Source organism: Thermobia domestica, chromosome 7 (genome assembly GCF_964235325.1).
Source record: "Thermobia domestica chromosome 7, izTheDome1.hap1.1, whole genome shotgun sequence".
Taxonomy (NCBI): Eukaryota; Metazoa; Arthropoda; class Insecta; order Zygentoma; family Lepismatidae; genus Thermobia; species Thermobia domestica.
Window position 1 is genome coordinate 207,594,742 of NC_137460.1, and position 10,084 is coordinate 207,604,825.

Genomic DNA, 10,084 nt, shown 5'->3' on the forward strand with positions numbered 1-10,084 from the left:
ATGATATGAAGGAAACTAATTTATTACAATTATATATAATAAAGTGAATATAAACTAAACCATCACCAAAGTGCCTATAAAATGAATAACAGTAACATGATATTTTGAGAGTCACACTTTCGTTTTACACGTTAGGACTGTCTTATGTGTTTTTTTTTATTAAAATCACTAACAGAGTTTTTGAGAGCGTACTTATAGTGTTTTAACGTCCATTGCAATTAGAAACTGCACAACACTTTTTAATGTCACTTTTCGAGGAAGCAAGAGTGGTAATTAGGAGGCGTGTGGTTGATAGATCCTTTTGCACCCTTTGACTGAATTGTCTAAGGTTTTTATAGTACTTTCATTTCTACCTTTCACGGAACTGAAAGTTGGAACTAGGATTGTTTTCGTTTTTACTTTTCTAAATCCATCCGTGTTACTCATAAAACATGTTGTTAGTTCTATTTTAAAACGTTTTCACTCTCCTATATTGTTCTAGAAACTTGGAGATGATCCGTTAACTGTATACTTCTATATTATTATTTTTAAATCTCAAAATGAGGAATGTCTTAATCCTCGGCTCAAAAAAAAATGTCTGTCATCTGTTCTTATGAACTAGTGACTTTTAAATCTCAAAATAAAACACTAAAGAGTGTGAACACATGGGATGGAAAAAAACACTGATATGCGAAGAAGGTTTATGTGAAAGTTTAGAAGACTGCAAACTGGAATGCCGTGGAGTAGTGCTGGTTGCATATTGTACCAGAGCACTAGGAGCAGGGCTGGTTGCATTTCTGCATTTTGGAAGTTGCTGGAACAGGGTTGGCTGCATCTCTCAGGAACAGGAAGTCTCTGGTGAACAGTGGCTGGTCGATGTACGTATAGGTATGTACACTATCAGACATAATATGCATATACATAGGTAGTTATGAATTGTACAATTTTGTGTGCAGCCTCCTCCAGTTTGTGTAAAATTGGGCAATTTGGACGGAAGGTGTGTGTAATGTCTGGCAACACTGGTCAGAACACTTTCCGCTTTTTGTTTGGCAAGTCGCTGTTGCCACGTTCTTACCCTACCCTTTTTACTCGTCCCTTCCCTCTTCGTTTTACGTCAAACAGAAGAAGGACGAAAGTGTCTTTTAATATTGTGTTAGTAGTGGATACAAAATTTCTTTATTTTGTGAAACTATTTTCAGACTAGCGCATGTCTGTTAGTATCTAGCTTTCGCATAGGCATTTGCATGATTCCTTTATTCTTTTTATATACCGGCACGTTTAGGTATGCATTCTGCTGTTCCATTATTATAATTGATTTAATTTCTCTTGCACTTCGTTAAAACAAAGACCACGGAAGATGAAAGACTTAATAATGCAATAGACTAGGCTTCCTCAACACGGCCCCCTTCTATCACACCTTCTTGCCTGCGATCCTTTAATTTCCTGTTTAAAGTTTTTATTATTATTATTATTGCTGTTCATCGCTTACAGTTGTAAGTTCTATTTGCATTTTTCTTGTATTTAAATCTGCAAATATTTTAACGAGTTTCATTCCTTTTTCATTCCAATTGTTTTTAAAACGATTCTCGTATTTCTTCAATATGTTTTTTTTGGTATTTGGATACAAGTGTACAAATAAAAATATGTCTATCAAAAAAATTCAAAATATTTAAAAAATCTGCTACTAGACACTAATTACATTTATCATTTATATCTTCCTTCTCACCCTCATATCGGGCCGCGGTGGTTCAATGGTAAGCCTGTGGCAATGTTCTCGGGGGTTCAGCTTCGGATCATGAGGGCTCGCAATCCACTGAGGGCTCGAATCCCTCTGAAGAGCGTAGTCGGATTTTTAATTATACTGGACCTTTATGTGTTTGTGTCCCTGTCGTGTTTGGATTACTCACAAATTGCACGAACTTTCCATGCCAAATAGTATCCCAGTTAGGAGGAACTTTAAAAAAAAAGTGGTATAGCGTTCACCTATGGTGCATGAGGTCCTTGATTCGATCCTAGCTCGGGCCAAGTGGGCTTTGTGATGGAGAAACATGCACGTGTTTCCTCGAGGTTCTCCAGCTTCCTCCTACTTCATTCCACCATTTAATTCATTTCTCATCCTCACCGTCTTATTTAGACTAGCCTGCATGATCGTAGGACTTAAACTGAAGATTTCATTTTTCAACCCTCATGTTCTCGCGAGTCCAAGGTTGAGAAACTGAAGGACACCACATCAGGGGCGTAAATAAGGGCCCCGTATTGCGGGGGGTCTCAAGCCGTCAGGGCCCCCCAAATCGTCAAGTTGGACGTAGAGAAGGGGCCCCACTATACCCTGTCTGCGGGGAGGCCCCCAAACCTTTAGTTACGCCACTGCACCACATGGTTTGTTCTTTAGTCGGCAGCCGTGTTGGGTATCTTGATGTTAAATGTGGCAACCCATCCCTGTTAATAGTCGTATTGGGAGTGGGTAGTGTGTTTGCAGCTCGTAAGTATATTTTCGAAATACACTCAGCCATAGCCAGAAGGCATTACGTTTGGCAACATCGCACGGAAACAAATGGATCCTGAATTGCATTCTAACCCGTTCCTACTACTACTACTACTACTACTACTACTACTTTTGCTATGGATCTGTATAAGTACAAGGGCAAACTTATTTTAATGAAAGAAGTTTAATGAAAAATTAAAAAAAATCGTTAAATCACTGTTTTAATATTATTTTTAATCTTATTTTAACGAAAGAAGTGTTATAAAATTTTAAAAATAATAAAAAAGAACTCCTTCAGCAGGGTTTGAAGCCACACCAAAAGCGATTTTCTTTACTACATGTTGCGCTAACTCACTCGGTTACGAGGGCCAACAACATCTGGCGTTTCTTTTGTGCTATATGTAGGTCATGACTCGTGATGTCGCCAACAGGGTCGCGATATAGACGTCATTCATTTTTCCTATATTGTTACCAAGCGTAATGCCTTATGGCTAAAGTTCAGTGTATTTCGAAAATACGCTTGCAGCTCCTATTGCTTGACACTTTCTTGACATTTCTCTACGTTCATGGAGTGATGGGGAAAGGTTCTACAATATTATAAAGCAAATTTGCTCTGAATTTCAAAACTTTTTTGGAACGTTGCATGTATTTTTAAGAAAATAGTACTTACAAAAAATCTTTAAGACTCGAAAAAATACTCTTTATTTATTTATCTTTATTTTGACATAACACAATCCTATTGTTCGCAAAATCATTCAATTGTTGCGTAATATCATGCACTTACTTAAATAACTATTCCAGAGAAGCAATACACTCCATCATGAGTAGTATACGGACCGAATCTCACGAGAATTGGAGAAAAGTGCAAATTTCTCACGACAATTCGTGTAATTTCCCCTTATTTCTTACGAAAAATGATGCAAATTTCCTTTATTTTTTACGAGAATTAATGTATAGTGGAAAATTCTCACGAAAACTGGTATAAATTTCCTTCATTCTCACAACAATTGGTTAACATTGCAAATTTCTCACAAAAATGGGTGTAAATTTTCTCTGATCTATTTTATCATATATTTTAATACAATTTATGTTGATTTATACAATTTATGCTGATTACTTACCGTTTTTCCCCAAGCCTTTAAGAAACTTGTTTCTTCCTTTCTTATTTCTCCCTCAAGTGGTGAAGAATAGCTGAAGGAACTTCAGAAGACGACCACAGAGATCTTTTTTGTTAATCTTGAACACAGTTGGTCTTGGTATTCAAGAAACTAATTCTGAAGAAAGAAGACACATATAATGAAATAATGGGATGTCGTAAGGTGAGGTAACTAAAGGGGGAAGGAGGAAAACAAAGGATAAAAAAGTAGCTTTATTGCTATATGTCCACATTCCAATCGACAGGATATCTTTGTTTAAACAATGGATAGAGAGTATTTGTAACAGAGAAGCTCTTTGTGTAACACTGACATAATTTGACCCTCCTGTCATTAAAAGAAAGAAGATACTGTCACTTAAAAGTGACATATAGGTGTATGAGAATAGTCTAACAGCAGGAAGTCAGAAAGACATCTCAAATAACTTTTAGAAACAGTGAATATGTCGATAAAGAACAAATGTTAAAAGACATTGAATGTTAGCTAAGAGTCAAAAGAGGGAGAGAACCCTTTGATGGGGAGTAAAGAAAGGAACATAGACACCTGCTTGTATGTGTGTGTGTGTGTTCCAGGTTGTTGGAGGGGTGAAGTGTGCTCTCCTTTTGAGTAAAAGATCTTGTTTAATTTGGGCTGTGATTTCTACCCTATGGAGACTGAAAATATGTGAAAAAAAGAAATAGAACTCATTATTCTGAAGGACAGAGATTTTAAGAAACAGATAGTTAAATGTTACATGTCACTTTGTAAAAAGTTATTGTATTGCCACATACTGTTGGAGCAGACATAAGATTGGAGGGGCGAAGTGTGCTCTTCTTTTGTGAGTAAAGGACCACTTTTTTAAATTGGCGTGCGACTTGTTACGCATTTTGTTAAGGACCTTGCCACATAGAGGGAGAGAAAGAGTGACCCTTCTTACCTGAGTTTCAAAGGAGAAAAAGACTGAATGAAATCTTTACGTAAGCAATTTTCCCTTTTTGCTTTTGGAAGAAGTGTTCAAACAAGATTTCTTTAAGGTATTTTATGCATAAATGATTTTATCCTTTTAAAAACTAGATTATTGAATTGATTATTTATGAATATTAATGAGATGGTAATGAATATTAATGAGGTGGTAAAGAAAGGGTTAGAAAGAATGATTTTTGTGTTTTGCGTATATTTTAGAGGTATATTGGGATATATGTAATATAGAGCAGTACATATTGTACATAAATGTATCAGAAATTGGGGAGGAAATGGGCGCAACTCTAAGAAACGTATTTTATGTATTGATATGGTATTTTCAGTAGCTGATATGGGATTTTAGCATAGAATATCATCTTTTGGATACTGTATGGGTCTAATGGTGTACGAAGCTTAGACGAATGACAAATTACATGTATATATGAATATATGATTAGTTTGTAAGTGGGTACTTGTATGTGTAGTTGATATGGGATTTTAACATAGAATATCATCTTTTGGATACTGTATGGGTCTAATGGTGTACGAAGCTTAGACGAATAACAAATTACATGTATATATGAATATGTGATTAGTTTGTAAGTGGGTACATATATGCATGTATATTGGTTCTGATATCGGGACAGGAATATATGTATCATATTGTAGACATATTATCTTTTGTTTTCATGTAAGTGTTTTAAGCATGTGTTGTTGGTTGCGTGGCTTTAGGGGCTATGACAGTATGGTACTTTTAATTTTTTCTTTGGCAATTTGGATTGCAACATAGTGTTTTAAATTTTTTTGTTCCTGTATTTTTGATTGCAACACTGTTTTAAGTATTGGTTCTGTATTTTTTAGCTTTGCATTTCGATTGCAACATTACGTTTTAAGTTTTTTTGCTTCTGTATTTTTATTTTAGCTTTGAATGTTTCAATTTTTTAAGTTGTACTTTTAATTTTTTCTTTTGCAATTTGGATTGCAACATTGTGTTTTAAATTTTTTGTTCCTGTATTTTTGATTGCGACATTGTTTTAAGTTTTGGTTCTGTAATTTTTAGCTTTGCATTTCGAAAAACATTGTTTTTTTAATTGTGTTTCTGCACTTTTATTTTCGGTTTACGTTTTTTTCTTTCGGAACTTGTACTTTTAATTTTCTTTTGCAATTTAGATTGCAACATTGTGTTTTAAGTTTTGTTTCGGCACTTTTATTTCTTAACTTGTTCTTTTACTTTTACTTTGTGTATTGAATTGCAACACTGACTTAAATTTTACTTGTTCATTTTAACAATCAAAAGTTCCATGTAATAAATTTTAAGTTTAATCGTCTTGTGATGTATTTGTAACGTGAATAGAGACTAGAATGAAATTTTTTATTGTTTATCAAAACAATTGATTGAAAATATACCTAGAAAGAATTCACGGAAACAATCCTCTTAATTTGAACAAACAACGTGTAGTGAAAGGGAAAGCAAGAACTATTTCTGACAATAGAAAGGTAGACCTGTGACGAGATAAACAAGGACTTCCTGATTGACGTCACAGAGAATAACAATTTTGTGGTTAAGAAAGTCCAAGAATAGAGAACAGGAAGATAGAAGAGAAAAACAAACTGTGTATAAAAACACTAGTAAAAATTTACTAGGGGTTCAGTTCGTTCAGTTGGTCAGTAAATCATTATCGGACGAAACTATACGAGTCGCGGTATCCGTACGCTGTACACGCGTAGACTTTGTCCGTCTATCCTTTCAACTGTTGGATGTACTTGGAAACATGTAAGTTGGGATTGTTCTTTATTTGTTTCTTTACATGCATAAGATAATACCAGAGGTAACATAGATCCTAAACTAATTCCTCAAGCACCTTAGGCCCATGTGCCAGGACTGTAATTTTAATTTAACATTGTTCTCTAACTAATTTGCATATGAAATTAATCTAGGTTTTGAATACTCATGTCCAAAACTATTTGACTTAAAGGTTCAAACTAATGTTATTTATTTAGATAATGGACTGGAGAAATAGATATAATTTCATTGTAAATGATTGTCAATGTTTAGTGAGCTTGTTGGTCCAAGGTATAGTGCCGACATTCGCGTCGTGCTTTATGTAAAAATTGATTTAGTTGTGAGGGCCAACTAAGCTCATCCTTTCAATTCAGATTCATTATAAATAAATGATAGACTAGATTCCTAGTATCTTTATTTACCAGTAGTGAATAATGCAAATCCCCTCTCTCTCACGTGACATGGTAATTCACTTATTATAGTGATCTATTCACTAGTAGTGATCATATTTATATTTACATTCATGTAATACTATTTATGTTTATGTAATATGGCTCCCCGAACTTATAGAGGAATTATAAGGATTATGCTACTTTGGTTTTGATTTTATGCTATGCATGACCTTTGCTCCTAATCTTTAAGTGATATTGTATTTTTCGCTGTTTTCTCTCAGTGCAATTTGCCATTTTTTTGTTCAGTTGTGTTTCTTAGTGTGTAATTGTGTTAACTATGGCTAATACGCGCTCTGGCAGTAGATCTAATAGTGCTAACCCCGTTTCGATGATTATCCCTTCTGTTTCTTTAGATGTGTTCTCTGATGGACCTTCCGAAAATGTAGATAGATTCTTAGCGAACTTTGAACGTTTAGCCGAGATTAACGGTTGGTCTTCAGATCGCATAAAGGCTATTTTTCCCACGTGTTTGAGTGGTTCTCCCTTATATTGGTACAAAACACAGGAAAATGTTTTACGTACAAAAGACTGGGCAGGATTAAAAGCGGCCTTTGAAGAACAGTTCGGTTCATCTCAGTTACCTTTAACGGCGTTGAATGCGTATAGATCGCGAGTGCAGGCCCCGGGAGAACTTTTAACACATTTCTTATTCGAAAAGAAATTTTTAGCAGATAAATACAATCCCAATCTATCGTTTAAAGATTTCGTAGCAGACGCGGTCATTGCTATGCTTCCATCGCATATGCACTATTTTTCACAAAAGACGTATCCTAATTTTGATGCTTTTGTGCAGGACGCGTTTACACGTCAAAAAGCAGACCTACTGCTTCACAAACGTCTTTGCGATCAAGATACTGTAGCTAGCGATCCCAGGCACCATACAGTGGCATCGCCAGCAACGGCTCCCAAAATGCAATCGAACCCGGTAATAGAGGCAGATCCTTTTTCTGAGATATTGGAGAAACTCGAATCACTCCAACTACAGTTTAATCAAAAGGCATCCGTTTCGCATGCCCATTTTGCCGAAAAACCTTATCGCCCCCCACCCCACGGGCACATTCACCTGCTAATGATGGTAATTATCAGCGGCAGCATCACCATCCTCAGGCACAACCGACATGTCAAAATTGTCCACCGTGCTCTCATGGATGGCAGCAAAAGGGACATAAGAAAGGGCAAGGTTCTGACAGAGGCTTGGAATCGAACCCAGTACGTAACACGAAGCAGAAGCCCAAGAACAAAAAGAAAAAATAGGCAAATAAACAGCCCCTTGGGAATAATCCCCAATCATATGTCGGTCAAATTCCCTCTGCATACCCTCTGTATGCACCACCGTATCCATACTATGGATACCCTCCTCCTCCTCCATACCCATTCTACCAACCTACGCCGCATCTGGTAGCCCAACCACCCCCAACTTCTAGTGCCGTTACTGTTCAAAAAAACTAGGTACGGTGCAGGAGCCCTCCGCTCTTGCAGTTTCGCCCGAACCTACCCCTGCAGCAACAACACTACATCATGCAACTTCGTCTATTACGCCACCACTACACCTCGATGGTCAACTAGCATATGTGGAAGGTCATTTAGGTGAAGTAAAGAAGCGTTTTCTTCTGGACAGTGGCGCGGAAACGTCTATAATTCCGTGGTCCGCATTGCCAAAAAACGTGTCTGTTTTTCCGTTACAAACATCCATTTATGGTATCAGTGACAAACCAATGGTTCTGACCCATGCTACGTATATTAAAATTAAATTAACGCCTATAGCTATTGCGTCTGAGCTCACTGACATTCCAGAAACAGCGCGAGTGAATACCATTAGAAAGCTATTTACTCCTACTAGGCAGCAAGTGCAACAAAAAGTTAAACAGCGAAGGGAAACGATAGGACATCTCATTGACCAATCTAAATTTAACATAAACCAAGATCTCACGGCACAACAGCAAAAACAGATTAGAGATAGACTTATGAAATACGCAACTGTTTTCAAATGGTCAGACGTAGATTTTTCTCATATTGAAGCATATGAAGCATCATTAGATCTTCAATCTAGGGAATCGTTTCGCTCTCCGATGTTTACCATTCCGCACCGTCTTAGAGAACGTGCGCGGGAACAGATTCTTAAACTTTTAGAGATGGGAATTATTGAATTTAGTGATTCTCCCACGAGAAATAACGTCTTAGTAATACCAAAACCTAACTCTAATGAACTGCGTATTTGCCTGGATCTCAGAAAATTGAACCTTCATTCCTTAACTATAAGAGATGCTCCAGCTAACATGGCGGACGTTATAGATAATTTGGCAGATGCTAAATTCTTTTGTACCTTAGATTTAACACAGTCATTCTACCAAATTCCATTAGATAAAAAGGATAGACCTTTTACGTCTTTTTCGGTCCCATCCCTAAATTTAACACACTCGATGTATCAGCTAACAGCCATGCCAATGGGTCACGTAAATAGCACAATTATGCTTCAACGTGTTTTACGGGACATTTTCGAAAATGTAGACCCAAGTAGACTCACGATGTACGTAGATGACATATATCTACACGCCCAAACTTTTGAAGAACTGCTTGAGACTTTGGATAAAGTACTTGCTACTGCCCAGCAGTATAACGTACTCTTTAATCTTAAAAAGTCCGTGTTTGGCGTTACTCGCTTAAAATGTCTTGGGTTCATTATTGAGAATGGTCTCATACAATCTGACCCTGCTAAAATAGAAGCAATTCTGAAAATTCCCAAACCAACAACGGTGAAACAATTGCGGTCGTGGTTAGCTTCAGTTAACTTTTTTCGTGAATTTTTTGCCAATATTTCCCTTAATTTGGCACCCTTGTATGATGCTTTAAAAGGAGCACCCAAGAAGTTAGTTTGGACACCGGAGCGTGAGAAGGCTTTCCAAGAAATGCGTCAACCATTGACGAGCCCACCCCTCCTCCAAATTTACTCTACTACTGACACCACCCATGCCTTAGTAGTGGATGCCTCAACCATTGGCGTTGGAACGTGCCTGTTACAAAAGCGTTCATCCGACACAGAATGGCATCCGGTGCAATATGCATCATCACGTCACCCCCCACGAAAAACACCTCCGCCCGTCTATGAATTAGAACTGTATGCAGTCTATTTTGGCTTACGCAAATTTTATAAATATCTAATAGGTCAGGAGTTCATAATTTACACCGACTCGACGGCAGTCACGGCTTTAAAAAGTTCGGATCATCTGAGTGGCAAACTTCAGCGTTGGCGAGATTTCTTTAGCACATTCTCGTTTACAATCCAACATATAAA